The 14953-nt window shown below is 53.7% G+C and overlaps 1 protein-coding gene across 2 annotated transcripts in view; it reads right to left on the reverse strand.

Annotated features, from left to right (window-relative positions):
- DTX1 (deltex E3 ubiquitin ligase 1) overlaps positions 1-14953 on the reverse strand; it is a 105463-nt gene that overhangs the window by 87217 nt on the left and 3293 nt on the right. Inside the window, exon 1 of one of the 2 annotated variants that reach the window (XM_030583119.1) lies at positions 9316-9397. The exons of the other annotated variant lie outside the window; for it this stretch is intronic. The gene's annotated coding sequence lies outside the window, so the exon portion shown is untranslated. Of the gene's footprint in view, positions 1-9315; positions 9398-14953 lie in introns of those variants that run through there. 2 annotated transcript variants of the gene reach the window in all.

Genomic DNA, 14953 nt, shown 5'->3' on the forward strand with positions numbered 1-14953 from the left:
AAGATCGGGGGGCCATGGTGGATAATCAGCTGAACTTGACCTCCCAGTGCAACACTGTGGCCAAAAGAGCGAGTGCAATCCTGGGGTACATGAACAGGGGACTCTTGAGTGCAAGGAGAGGGGTTAATTTATGTCTATTTTGGGAACTGGTGCGACCGCTGCTGGAATCCTGTGTCCAGCTCTGGTGCCCAGAGCTCAAGAAGGATGTTGCTAAGTCAGAGAGAGTTCAGAGACCAGCCAGGAGAATGACTAAAGGATTGGAAAACACGACATAATGATAGACTCAATGGGCTCAATCCATTTAGCTTAACAAAAAGGAAGTGACTTGCTCACAGTCTGTAAGTACCTACATGGGGAATAAATGTTTGATAAGGGCCTGTTCAGTCTAGCAGAAAAGCTCAAACACAATCCAACGGCTGGAAGCTGAAGCTAGAAAAATTCATATTAGAAATAAAGTGTAAATGTTTAACGGTGAGGGTAATTAACCCTTCGAACAACTTACAAGGGTCGTGGTGGCTTCTCCCATCACTGACCATTTTAACTCAGGATTGGATGTTTTTCAAGACACTTTGCTCCAGGAATTATTTTCTGTGGCCTGTGTTATCCAGAGGGTCAGACCAGATGATCACAGTGGTCTCTTCTGGCCTTGGAATCTGTGAAACCTCAGTCCTGAGCAAGAGCACCCCCTGCTATTTTCATAGGTGCTGGAACTAGGGTGCTGGGGGTGCTGCGGCACCCTGGCATGAAGTGGTTTCCATTACATACAGTTTGGTTCAATGGCTCTCAGCACGTCTACTATAAAAATTGTTCCAGCCCCCATGGCCCTTCCAGCTCCATGTCTCCATCCTCCCCACCCAGTCCTCAGTGGACCTGCTGCTCCTGGGTCCCATGCACATAGCTCTGCCTGTGTTTTCCACTCTTACCAGACACCCCCACTAGCTTTGCTACTTGAGTCCAAGTTTCCCTTCCACTCTCCCTGAGACACACACGGTGAGCCCTGCTGATGCTTCTCAATGCAACACACACCCCCTTACCCTAGTCCAGGAGCTGTCCACCCTCAGTGGTAGGTTTGTGCTTTAAACATACCCAGACTACCCAAGCCCTTTTCACTTGTGACACAGGACAGGATTTGAACCCAGGCAGCCTAAGGTGAACAACAGCCAAGCCCCCTTCCCTTCAGCCACAGAGAGCCTGTGCTGGCTCTGCTTTCCCCCACTGTTGCCCCAGGACAAGAGGAGATGGGAATCCCATCAACCCAACAGAGCTCCATCTTGCAGCAAGCTGCCTACGTCCCTGCAGGTCTCTGATTCCATCTCCTCACTACTGACTCAGCTCCACTGAGGCGAACAAGCTCGTCTCTCTTTGCACTCGGAGGACTGATCGAGAGACACATTAGAGGGACGTGTACATGGGCTGGTCAGTTCCTGTGAGACTGGGATCCGCAGCTCCAGTGCTGCCACCTCTTTGCTTCTTCCCAGCTGACTCGTCTTCCATGTGTATCTTTGAGCATTGCTTCTCCTCGGCTGGGATTCCCAGCTCCTCCTGCAGGTGGACTCCATCCCAACAGGGAGCCCCTGCTGCAATCAGCGGAAGTGAAGAGCCTCAATCCCTTGGAGGATCTGGGCCTTAGACTGGGAGCTCCTTGGCAAGGGACCATCTTATTGTTCTGTCTGTACAGCACACAGCATAGTGGGGTCCTGCTCCAGGACTGGGCTCCCAGGCACTATATGAAATACTAATCACATGGGTCTTCTTGCTACATGCCTTAAAGGCACTGGTCACCAGAGCAGGATGAACCTCGGTAGCCACTAGATACACCCGCTTCTGGGCAGAATCTAGAAGGCCTACCGACAAGAAACTAACTCACTGCTATGGCACACGGCACTGGGTGGGTTTCTGGGTCTCATTGTTCCTCTGCTATGCTCCCTTCTGGGGACTGCACTAACTGCACTCAAAGGCAATGGAAGATCTGACCCCAGATCTGCCTGTGCAACCCCAGCAACATCAATGGGATGGGTGAGTATATCTCAGTGGGGTCCACCGCTGAGGGGCTCAGGACACTGTCCCATTCAGAACAACGAGACCGTGCAATAGAAATAAAACCTCTGTGCAACCCCGTCACAATTCGCAGCTGCTCACGCAACAGAGTCACTCTTCCAGACCAAGGATCCAAGTAGTGACAGCTGCTCTGCTGCCCTCCTATCTGTGGGCAGTAAAAAAGCAGGAGCAGGACTTTACCAAATAGCCTGGCAGCCACAGCAGGACACTCAAGGGCATTTGCGAATGGCTCCTTAATTCAAGATCACAGGCAAGACAAGGCACAAGGAAATCCCGACATGGGGCTGCTGCTGGTGTTACTGGAGAAGGCAGTTCCCAGGGTCTAACAGCTCAAGTCGCTCATTCCAGGGTGCTGACCAGGCCAATGAGCTGTGGATCCCTGTATCTGCATCTGGGATTGGGTCTCAGTTAACTTCCTGGGAACACAAATGGAGCCAGAATACATGGGGGGGAGCCTTTTCAAAAGTATCTAAATGATTTAGGAGCCAAAATAACAGTTTCGAAATGACCGAGGCAGAAGAAAAGAGTGACCAAACCACCTCAGAACGTGGCCAGTCACACCAGCCACGAGGGGGAATCCCAGCTAGCTGCACAGATCAAAGTGCACCATGCAGAGTAGCATGGAAGGCGGAAGCCACCTACAGAATCTCTAGCAAGTGTTCTTAAAACTACAATACCCACCTGGTGAAGTGAAGAATCAGACTGACACAGCCAGAAGGGACCCAGAAGTCACCTACTACAGGACAGGCCCAACAAAGAAAGTAACAGAATGCCACTAGCATCATCTACTGTCCCCAACTAAACCCTCTCCAGTGCATCATCAAGATCTACAACCTATCCTGAAGGATGATCCCTCACTCACATAGACTGTGGGAAACAGGCCAGTCCTCACAGACAGCCCTCCCCCCCGCAACCTGAAGCAAATACTCACCAGTAACTACACATCACACAACAAAAACATGCATCCGATGAAGTGGGTATTCACCCACGAAAGCTCATGCTCCAATATGGCTGTTAGTCTATAAGGTGCCACAGGACTCTTTGCCGCTTTCACAGATCCACACTAACACGGCTAGCCCTCTGATACTTGACAACAAAAAGACTAACCCAGGAACCTATCCCTGCAACAAACCCCACTGCCAACTCTGTCTACATATCTATTCAAAAGATACCATCACAGGCTATACCACAAGGGACTTGTTTATAGAATATCAGGATTGGAAGGGACCTCAGGAGATATCTAATCTAACCCTCTGCTCAAAGCAAGGCCAATCTCCAGCCAGATTTTTGCCCTAGATCCCTAAATGGCCCCCTCAAGGGCTGAACTCACAACTCTGGGTTTATCAGGCCACTGCTCAAACCACTGAGCTGCACTCCCCCACATCCTTGTTCACCTGCACATCTACCAATGTGATATAGGCCATCATGTGCCAGCAATGCCCCTCTGCCATGTACATTGGCCAAACCAGACAATCTCTATGCAAAAGAATAAATGGACACAAATCAGACATCAAGAATTATAACATTCAAAAACCAGTGGGAGAACACTTCAACCTCCCTAGACACTCAATAACAGACTTAAAAGTGGCAATTCTTCAACAACAAAACTTCAAAAACAGACTCCAATGAGAAACTGCAGAACTGGAATTAATTTGCAAACCGGACACCATCAAATTAGGCCTGAATAAAGACTGGGAGTGGACGGATCACTACAAAAACTAAAAACTAATTCCCCCTACTGTTACTCACACCTTCTTGTCAACTGTTTGAAATGGGCCACCCTGATTACCACAACAAAGATGATTTTTCCTCCTGGTGATAACAGCCCACTTAAATTGAATTATCTCATTAGAACTGAGCCCCTGCTTGGTAAGGCAACTCCCATCTTTTCATGTGCTCTGTATTTATACCTGCCTCTGTATTTTCCACTCCATGCATCCAATGAAGTGGGTTTTAGCCCATGAAAGCTTATGCTCAAATAAATGTGTTGGTCTCCAAGGTGCCACAAGGACCCCTCGTTGTTTTTGCTGATACAGACTAACACGGCCACCACTCTGAAACCTGAGTATTTGCTGCATCTCATCCCTGCAGGGCATTTGGCAACACACTCAGCTGGATCGATGTGGGTGCAGGGCACTCGAGCAGTGTTGGGGGGGGAGCTCAATTGACAGGGGTGCAGAGCACTCGAGCAGGGCTGAGGGAGAGGAGGCTATCAAGTCAGCAGTCACCTGCCCCTTTTGCTCCTGGAAGTGGAGTAAGGATGGGCTGGTTCATCCACCCCCCCGACTCTGCCACTGGAGGGCAGCTAGGGCCAGGTAGAGGCCACCCCCACTGAAAAGGCCCAGCAAGGGGGCAAGCCCTCAAATATCCTGTGGTCTGTGCGTGACACAGAGAACACAGGCTGTGTTGTAAGTATGGCCGAGCACCACCCAGCAGGGTGGAGGAGCCACACCTCCATGGGACGAAGCTGAGACCCCAGCTCTCCCCTGATCCAGGCCCCTGCAGAGCCTTCAGCCAGGAGCATATGGCAGTGGGGCATGGGAAGGCAATGAGCCAGGATCACTAAATCTACTGGAGTTTCTAAGGAAGTCTCCCCTTTGCTAGCAGGCAGAGGCGCTTGCCCTGTAATTATTCCTCACTGCGGGTGGAAGGGGCATAGGCCTTTCACTGGAGCTGCTGAGTTGGTACCTTCTGGAAGGCAGATCTCCAGCAAGCACATGAAGATTTGGGGACCCTGTCTGGCTTTGGGAAATGCAAGCAATTCTTGAAGGGACGTGGAAACCCAGCTGATGCCAAAAGCCATTTGCTAGTCTGCCCCGGGGCTGGTGTCTACGTCCTGCTGCCTGAGGAAGAGAGACAGGCATTTGGCTCCCCCAGGGATTTACTAGCCAGATCCAATACCATGAGAGAGGGAGACTGGGGTTTGCTCTCAATAGGTCCTGCAATGCTTACAGGGCTGCTGGCTTGGTCCCCTTTGCACTAGTCTCCAGGGCTGAATTCAGGCTCTGTGGTTCCGATGCAGGATCTGCCCCATTACACTCTGATGTCTTCCCGCAGTCTGTCATGCCAGCACCTCGTATGGGCTCCGTGCAATGCTAGACGCTGATCCCAGGCAGACGTCCATAACCCACAGGTGAGAGATGGCTCTGGAGACGGGTTGGCCAGAGATGCTCTAGCAACTTAAGGTGCACAGGAGCAATCAGGGCATGAGGATGCCAGAAAGGCTGGGGAGCCTAGGGCATGGTGGCAAGCCTCGCCAAGGGAACGTGCCTGTGGGTTCCAGTGGCACATGGGGGCTGTGGCCAGGAATGCACAGCTGGGCGTTGTATGGACATGACAAGAGCTGGCATTGCTGGAGTCCTTGGGCACGGGGCTGGGCGTTTTGGGGATATGGCAGAAGCTGCAGGCAAGGCTGTGAGTCCAGCAGAAGCCATGTCCTGGCTGTGGATCGAAGGGGCATACGAGGCCATGGCTACAGGCGCATGTGGGGCTTTGGCTTCACTCCAGCTAGGGACTAGGATAACACTGACAAACTCCTTACATGTGTGACCTGACTCAGGATTTGAACAGGAGAAGCGGCCCCCACTACCCCTAAGAAAAGGGCTGTATCAGCAGTGCCAAGCTGGTAGCCCCCAGCCCGCAGGCTCTGCACAGCTCCCACCTGCTGTTTGACTGCAATAGCCTTTGCTTTCCCACACATCCGCTCATGGCACTGACCCCAAGGGGACCACTGTGTCAAGGGGAACCTCGGGTTAGAGGTGAGCACCGCTCTGCCGCTGAGCAAACAGCCAGCTGCTCTTCCCCATCCAAACTGCAGATAAGTGGGAGGGGGCCTTCCAAGCCTGCCCCAGTCACTGGGAGCACTGGAAATGTTCTGCTCTAGAACCTGCAGGGAGAGGAGATTGGGTCAGGTCGTAGCAAAGGCCTCGTCAGCCCTGCACGTGCCATGGGGACTCTCAGGGAAGGGATGTGCCTAGGGGGTGCTGGAGCTCCAGAGACCCAGGACAGAAGAAGAAGCACTCACAGATAAATGGGCTGTGCTAGCTGGCCCCCTCTGGAGCTGGGAGAAGTGAGTTGGTGCGCCCGCGGGACAGCAATGTTGGTGTAGTGGAAACACCCTGGGGCACCACAGCTGGTAGTACACGCACCCCGCCAGGGAAAGGGAGCTGGATAATCCAGCCAGGGAGGCTTGCTGGGACATGCACCGACCCACCAGTGCCCCACACCAGACTGCCCACTTTGTCGGCAGCACCCGCTGATTCTGGGCCCAATGGGGCCAGCTTGTGCCCTGCAGGTTGGCAACTCTGTTTCCCCCCAGGCAGACCTCCTGCCACTGGGGAGCCCTGGTTTGGGTTCCACAGGTGCAAGATAAAGGGGGCTCCTAGTGTAATTTACCTGCAGAGTCTGTAAATATGATGTGTGTGCTTGGCTGACATCTCTGATACCCTGAGAGAGAAAGAGAGAGAGAGCGTGTATGTGTGTGTGTGCACGCACATACACACCTGAGATCCCATGCATCCTGAGTGTGTGTGTGTGTGTGAGAGAGTGAGAGAGATCCCCAGGTTATTTTGTATGTGTGTAAGCAAGATTCTCGTGGTAATCTGTGTGTGTGTGTGTGTGAGAGAGAGAGAGAGAGAGAGAGAGAGAGTTCACGTGCACACGTGTGGGAATCCCATGGTACTCTGTCAGCACCTGTGTGTGTGTTAGACAGAGATTCCCACAGAGTGCGTGTCGGGGGCAGGAAGCAGTCGAACTACCCCCCAGTCCCCTCCCTACATCACCTCTCTGGGTCGGGCCAGGCCAGGCCATCAGGGCTGGCGCTGGATCCCCCGCACCTCGTGTCTGTTCTGAAACCAGGCCAGCCGTCGCAGATGTATTTTTTTCCCCTTTCCTGCAAACAGGCGGGTGTAGGAAAGCAGGTGCAGCGTATGCTGAGCAGAGAGGCAGCCACGCGTAAACCACACCGCATGGGGCGGGAGGCCTGAGTATGGCTCGCAGTCTGTGGGGAGTGAGGTGGGGGGCATTTTCAGACAAGGCTTGCATCTCCTGGAAACCCAAAGAAGCCTTTGATCTTTAAAGCCACAGCTCCTTTCCTGTCCATCTCTTCCTCTGCACCTTCTGTTCTTGACTCCCCCACCCCCCTCATCTTCCTCTTCCCCCTCTAGTGTATAGGAGTTGGGTAGCATCCTATCAAATAGTTGTGAGCCCTCTAGGGAGCTTCCTTCCATCTCCCTTCCCCACCCCCTGGTGCCATGCAGTGGTGCTGGGGTTTGGGCATTAGCCACCCAGGGGCAGTGAGCTGCAATGCAGACCTGAACGCTTTCCCAGCACCTTGGGGAAGGGCCCTTCAGCACAACAGGCACATCGCCCCACGGGCAATGTGGGGACACGAGATGCCAGTAAGGGATGGCAGAGTTATGGGGGATCCCAGTACACAGCCCACTACACAGCCAGCGCTGCAATGGGCCCACTCTGGGGGGCTGCATTGCTAAGGGATGCCACTGGCTGGAGGTGGCATCTGGCCCAGCTCCCAGTGAAAACAGGTGTGAAACGGGCAGTAAAACTATTGGTCCAAGATTCCACCAAATCCAACAACCCGCATCACGACCCCACACTGGCTGGGTCTGACTCGTCCTCTCAGGGCTCAGACACCGTTGCCGCTCCACATGCACACAGAGCGGCCCCCACCTTGATAGCCCCAAGCTCTGAGCCCCCTCTGAGCACAGCACAGCTCCTCTAGTTCCCAGGAACACATGGCTTCCCCTACCACTGCTGAACATGCTTCTCCTGCTGGAACCAGCACTGAGGGAAAACCATACGCATGGAGCCAGTAGGAGAATGAAGCAGCCTTTAGAGCAGTTGGCATCTGTGCTTTGCAAGACCTAGCACAGCAAGAGTGTTGGCATAATGGGGGCACCACCACCACCCCGGCACATTCCTGAGTGGGATTTTGGAATAGCCAGGTTCTGCCAGGAGCCTAGTGTGGCTGGACTGTGGGAGTTTGCTTGGTGCTGGGTGAATGCTGCTGCAGTGCAGATGTGCCTGGGAAAGCAGCAAGTTCCATGCCTCACTAGAGAGTCTCTGGGCCTTGATCCGAGCAACCCACAACCCTATTTGCAGGTTTCTGGGACTTCCTAGAACCTGACTGGGACACCCCAGCAGGAGCGGCGCCAGGGTTTTTGGTGCCCTAGGCGGGGGTCCTTCCACGCTCCCGGTCATTGGCAGCAATTCTGCGGCAGGGTGGGGAGGGGGGAGTCCTTCCACGCTCCCGGTCTTCGGGGCACTTCGGCGGTGGGTCCCGGAGCAAGTGAAGGACCTGCCACAGAATTGCCGACGACGACCCGGAGCGTGGAAGGACCCCCCCCCCCCGCCGAATTGCCGCCAAACCAAATCCTGGCACCCTAGACGACCGCCTAGGTCGCCTAAATGGAAGCGCCAGGCCTGCACCCCAGTAACAACCACAACATACCGAAGCTCAGCTCTCAAGAGCCATAGCAGATTCAGACAATCAGAGCTTGCCCTGGCCTTGCCTACACCTCTAGGGAGCCATACGGGCTCAGAACCAGTCAGTGCTGAAGAAAGAAGGAGCATTCAGCAACGTGCTCCGTCCTGCTGGGGCTTGAAATTGCAGCCCTTGGACCTGAAAGCAGCAGCTGCATTTCCATTGGCCATTAGTACCATTGCAGCAGCACTCCTACCACAGCTGATGGCCTCTGCCTTGCAACAAGCTGCACCAGTTTGCCAAGTGAAAGAAATGGCCAGGAGCAGCCCCAGTAGTGGAGGGGACTTGGCACTTCCCGTCCCCAGCACCCCTTTGTTCTCCAGGCCCAGGTTCCCGCCCTCCCCCTGTAACAATTGCTCTTCAGGTTATTTCCTGTTTGTCATTGTTGTTTTACACACACAGCTATGGGTGCCGCTGTTCAAACCAAACCCACATGCTGATGCGCCATGTGAGGCTAAGCCATGCTGAGCCCTCTGCATGCCCGTCACATGGCTATGTACAGCTTTCCAGAGTGCCACCAAGTCCAGGCAGCTGGGGAAGAGAGGGGGGCAGGGGAATAAGTGAGGGGCCTGTGTTTTTTTATTATTACTAATGCAGTACCAAGACTGAGGCCCCATTATGCTAAGCACTGCACAGACACACCCTAAAAGACAGGTCTGTCCTGCAGCGTTTCTAACCAAACTCGACCAAAGAAAGGATCACAACCTTCATTTCCCAGCTGGAGAGCTGATGGGCAGAGAGATGAAGTGACTTACCCAAGGGAACTGTGGCAAAGCCAGGAACCAAATCCAGATCCAGAGCTAGGCACAAGATCACCCTTCTTCACTCTGGATCTTTTTCATGCATTGAATTTCCATCCCCGTGGTGCTTTTACAATTGGTCATGTTCTGATCGGAAGAAAGTAAAAAATGCCTAACTTCCCTCAGAACGGACATGTCTGAAAAATTCCAGGCTGCAAAGCTGGTTTCCAGCTGCCCAGCCATCGCCATGGCTGGCTTGTTGGGCAGAGAGCCAGCCTGCCAGGGAGCCAACCACCCTCATCCCAGGAGAACCGAAAAGGCAGGTAGCCTGCCCACCTGCCAGGCAGGCAGTGCAGGGAGCTGGCTAGCTCACGGAGTCTGTGATCCCTAGGAGCTGGGCAGTTTGGACAGCCTGGAGAATTCCCACAGAAAATTTCAGTTCTGTCAGCTGATCCGCAAGGAAATCTTCCATCAGCTCTGTGCCTTGCTGATGCCAGGAAGTTTTCGGCATCTGTTTGAATCTATGTCTACTGGCAGTACTGAATATTGTTCTATCATTACCATAGTTGGTGTTGGTCCTGCTTTGAGCAGGGGGTTGGACTAGATACTTCCTGAGGTCCCTTCCAACCCTGAGATTCTATGAGTCTATGATTGCTTGATGCGTCATGAGAGAGCTCAGAGCATTGGACAGGTGCCTGCAAATGATACTTTATAAAGCCAAACCATTCAGGGAGTACCTATGATCTATCTTTGGAGCTGATACATGTGTATCTGTCTAAGGTACAAGGCACCCTGTCTGTAGATGTCAGATATGTCTATACATAAATGGGTCAGTCCAAAGCACATTGTTGGGTATCAAATTGGGCTAATACAGAGCTGTGGTCTCTGGGAGGAGCAGAGGTGAAGGATTTGGGGGTGATTGGCTCTGGGGAGATGATTCCCTGCATATGGGCATATAACACAGGAATTGCCAGACTGGATCAGTCCAGGGGTCCACCTAGGCCATTACCCTGTCTCAGCCTGACAAGCACCAGCTGCTTCAGAGGAAAGGCACAAGGAACCCCCTACTGGACAATTATGGAATAACTCTTCTCAGAGGGGAAGTTTCTGCCTGACCTCATCTGTTTGTGGTTGGCTCATGCCCTGGAGCATGAGAGTTTTTGTCCTTTCTAACAACAAAAGTTTTACCCCTTCTCATGTAACTGAGATGTCCTCATTAGCCATAGAAATATCCAATTCTTTTCTGAATCCTACTAAGCTCAACAGCCTCTTGTGGCAATGAGTTCTCCAGGTCAGTTAGACGTTGTGTAAAATGTAGTTCCAGGTATTAGTTGTAAGCTGGAGTTCTTGTGTATCGGTTAGGTTATATTCCTATAGAGGCTTTGCATTACTGTGAGTCAATCTCAGAGTACATGACTAGATGTTTAATTTCTGTTAAGGGTATTTGTTCTTGTGGTTTTGATCCTTGTGCAGAGGCCAGTATCTGGATAGGCTCTGCAATAAATAGATTGTGGTACAGCAGGGCCAGAGGGCAGCAGGATAGTAATTTATGGGAGGTATATAAGCCCCAGGATCACCAGAGCTTTATTCCCTGTGGACTAAGGAAAGGTTACTAAAGGTTAATTAGAGCACCAGGAGCCAATTAAGCCCCCCCTTCCCCAAGACCTAATAAATACCCCTGCTTTGGTCACACAGGAGGAGGGAGGGAGAGCTGACTGTAGTTTGGAGGTGATCAGACAATCAGAGGACCTGGGAAGGGAAACCCTGCCTGAGCAGGGCAGTGGGACTCCCCCAGCCCAGAGGACTGAGAGAACCCCAGCCCAAGGGGAGAGAGGGTAAGAAGCCTGTGATGCTGAAGGGGCTCGGACTGGGACTGGGACTGGAGTAGGGGGTGGACCTGGGTCCCTTCCCTGCTCCCTTTCTCTCCCTCTCCAGGGCACTAACAGAGCCCAAGAATAGGGGCAAGGGCAATGCCCTGATCCCAAGGAAAAACACGGGACCCACCACAATAGCATCAGCCATTTGCCACAGAATGTAATCAACAACAACAGCTTTGTACATTTACTTATTGCAGCAGTGCCTGGGAGCCCCAGTCACAGACGAGGACCCTGTGTGCTAGATGCTGTACAAAACCTGCTGCACACAAATCTATAGACTAACAGCACACCACAAGACTGCCCTGCACAAGTGTGACGAACTGGGAAAGTTCTTAATGTTTTCTCTGAGTACTGTGTTGGTGCCTCAGTGTCCCTCTGGCAGTTCTTAAGTATCTGGCAGAGCAAGGGCCAGTGCACCTAAATGCCTGACACTCTGTCTCCTAGCAACTAATGGCCTGGGCCCCTCCTCTGCAAAGGTGCCAGCTGAAGGGGTTGGAGACAAAGGGATCAGGTGACCTCCTGGCCCGGGAAAGGGGCTGAGGAGGGGCTGGGAGGGGTGGTTAGTCTGGAGCTGGCTGGGGTCAAGGGTGGAGGGCAGACCTGGGGGTCTGGCTGACTGCCCCCCAGAATGGACCCAGCCAAGGGGTCCAGTTCTCTGTACCTACAAGCTCTGTTTTAGACCCTGTTCCTGTCATCGAATAAACCTCTGTTTTACTGGCTGGCTGAGAGTCACGTCTGACTGCAAAGTGGGGGTGCAGAACCCGGTGGCTTCCCCAGGACCCCGCTGGGGTGGACTCACTGTGGGAAACGCACGAAGGGGCAGAGGATGCTGAATGCTCCAAGGAGAGACCCAGGAGGTGAAGCTGTGTGAGCTTCTTGCCCTGAACAAGTCTGCTTCAAGGGAGAGGAGGCTCCCCAAAATCCTGACTGGCTTGGTGGGGAGCAGTTCCAGAGCATCGCTCGGTGATTCCGTGACAACAAGCAGTGGCAGGCTAATTGGGGAGAGTGTCGTGTGGGCTCCCACAATGTTAGTAGATATGCAAGAGAGATTGTTGAGTCAGGGCACAGACATGGGACAATCTAACATGCCCCCTAAGAGCCATGTGGTGTATTGTAATCAGACGAATGTTGCCTGTCATGCCACCATGTTCTGGGTACATCCAGCTGAAATGCACCTGCTTTGCTGCTGAAAGTTACAGATGCACCAAGCGTTGAACCCATCTGCCCTGCTTCCTAATGTTCCAGCTAACACCAGGTACATGCCTGTAGCCTGGGAGCACCTGCCAACCAGGTCACCAGCCATTCTGGATCCACCTGTGCCCAAGGTCCCATTGTGCTGCTGGGCACCAGCCATGCTGGCCAGCGTGTCGGGCCATCCCAGTGGAAAATATCTACAGTGACAGGTGCAGGTGGAAGGCACTGGCTGTGCTGGCCAGCAGACTGGGCACCTAGGCAGAATGCACCCTCTGCACTGATAACAGGTCAGGCTGTGTGACGGGGGGCTCTGCTCACCACAGGCGGTGCCTCCTCCTGGCCGTTCTGGCGATTAGCTCTGTACAGTTAATGTCCCTTCCTGTGGTTTCACTCCATCTCTGCATCTCTCCCTCTTTGGCTGCAGCCCCTCCCTCGCACCAGGAGCTGCTACCCTGACCCTGTCACTCCAACAGTGGCTCAGGCAGTCTTCCTACTCACTGCCCCCAAGCAGTACCATTCAGCAATGGCTGGTATGGGAACCCAGGCCCGCCCTCTGTGCTGGGTGCCAGGCCAGGGTCGGCGTGAACAGCTGAGGTGTGCATCTCCACCACTGTACTGCTCTCACCCTGCTCCCTCCTACTGGGCTGCGGCTTCTACCTCAGGGAGGGGGACTGCAGGCTTTCTCCCTGCTGCACTGTTCCCAGACTCTTGGCTTTGGAGAAGCCAGGCCTGTTCCCTTGCAGGGGAGCTGCCTTCGAATAAGCTTCCTCCAGCTTAATTCTGTCCTTTTTGCAGCGTAATTGGCTGAACGGGCCCATGTGGCCTAATTCAGCCCTCTCAGGGCCAGCGTGGGGAGGATGCCCCATCACAGGCTGGGAATAGGAAGCTGCCCAGGCAGTAAGGAGCAGCAGCGAGAGGAGGGTTGAGGAGAGGGGGCTGGGAGGGGTGATCACATCAGTACAGCCGCTAGTGACATCTCTAACGCCTGGTCCCCTCCCGGTCAGAGCTCTGCACAGAGCTGCAATGGAACAGCAAACCACACGTCACACAGAAACCACAAAGAGCACAAGCCCAGTGCACAGGGCTCGCGTGATGCGTCTCCACCCTCTGTAACCTCAGCCATGGCACAGAGTACAGCGAGCAGGGGACCCTCCCTGCCCCTGTTGAAACAGGGCAGCCTGCAGATGGCATTGGCACCTTTTGGGGGAGTCTGGGGACAGGCACATCTCTGTATTTCACCCTCCTTCCTGTCCATGCCAGGAACTGCTTCCCATGCCGGAGACCACTGCAAGCTGTCCTGCAGACAGCCCTTTTCCCCCCAGTCCCAGCCTACCCTAAAAGAGAGCTCCAGGAAGGGGGTCCACACAGGCTACCTGCAGGCAGCAGATCCCCAGCTGTGCAGTGCTCCCATGCCTCTCCATGGCTTCCCATTCTCAGGACAGTCCCTCCTTACAGACCCACATTCCCCTCCAGGTTATCCCCATGAAGAGCCAGCGGCAGGACCCATAGCATGGCCCATCTCCGATGCCCTTTCTGGGGGTGGGTGTCATCATCCCCATTCTATAGGAAACTGAGGCACACAGCAAGGAAGGGATTTGCCCCAGGCCACACAGCAGGCTGGTGTCAGAGCCAGAAATAGTGTCCTGGGTTTTTGCTCCCCTGTCCCAGCCAGCTCACCAGCCTCTGGCTGGGGGCAGTGTCATCCATGTGGAAGGAACTGATTCCACCTCATTTTAAGCAACCTGAGCCAATCCTGGGGATCTCCCTCATTAGGGGTTTTGGTCCACAGCAGTATCTTCATTTTGCTGCCTCCCTTCCAGATATCTGAGCCCCTCTGTGCACCCTTCCTTCTAATGCCCTTTCTCACCCCCTGTGGGCTGGCCTCCCACCACAGCACTCCCCTTCTCCGAAAACACCGCAAGCCCCATGCCACTGTTAAGCCAGCCGGAGACACCAGAGCTCAGGGCAGCCACCTCCCACCACTCCCCGAGGTCACTGGGGCCTACCTCCCCCATGCCAAAGTGATGGGAGTCCAGGAGTGACACCCCCCCACCACCACCAAACCTCAGTCCCCAGATGGCAGCCAGGATGTCTCATGGGATGCAGTATTTGCATTCCCAGAATGTGGGGGTTGATGGGGGATCGAGAAGGGGGGACATCTCCCAGCAGCCCTGGGGGAGGAGAGAGGAAATGAGCTCACATGGGACTTTTCTAGGGTGATGACGATGAGAAGCAGAACCGAGCCAGGCAGACAGACAGAGACGGACATGTGGCAGGCAGAGATAGGGTGACCGGATGTCTCCATTTTATAGGGACTGTCCTGATTTTGGGGTCTTTCTCTTATCAAAGCTCCTATTACTTCCCACCCCCGTCCCGATTTTTCACACTTGCTGTCTGGTCACCCTAGGAAGAGACAGGCAGACAGATACGGACACCAATTGCAGGGCTGGCTGGATGCAATGTACCAGCTGGATGGACGGACGGACACGTGGATATTGCTGGCAGTGTTGTAGTTGTTTTGGTCCCAAGATACTAGAGAGACACAGTGGGTGAGGTAATATCTAAACAATCTGTCCCCTCCC

This window comes from Gopherus evgoodei, chromosome 13 (genome assembly GCF_007399415.2).
Source record: "Gopherus evgoodei ecotype Sinaloan lineage chromosome 13, rGopEvg1_v1.p, whole genome shotgun sequence".
Lineage (NCBI taxonomy): Eukaryota > Metazoa > Chordata > Testudines > Testudinidae > Gopherus > Gopherus evgoodei.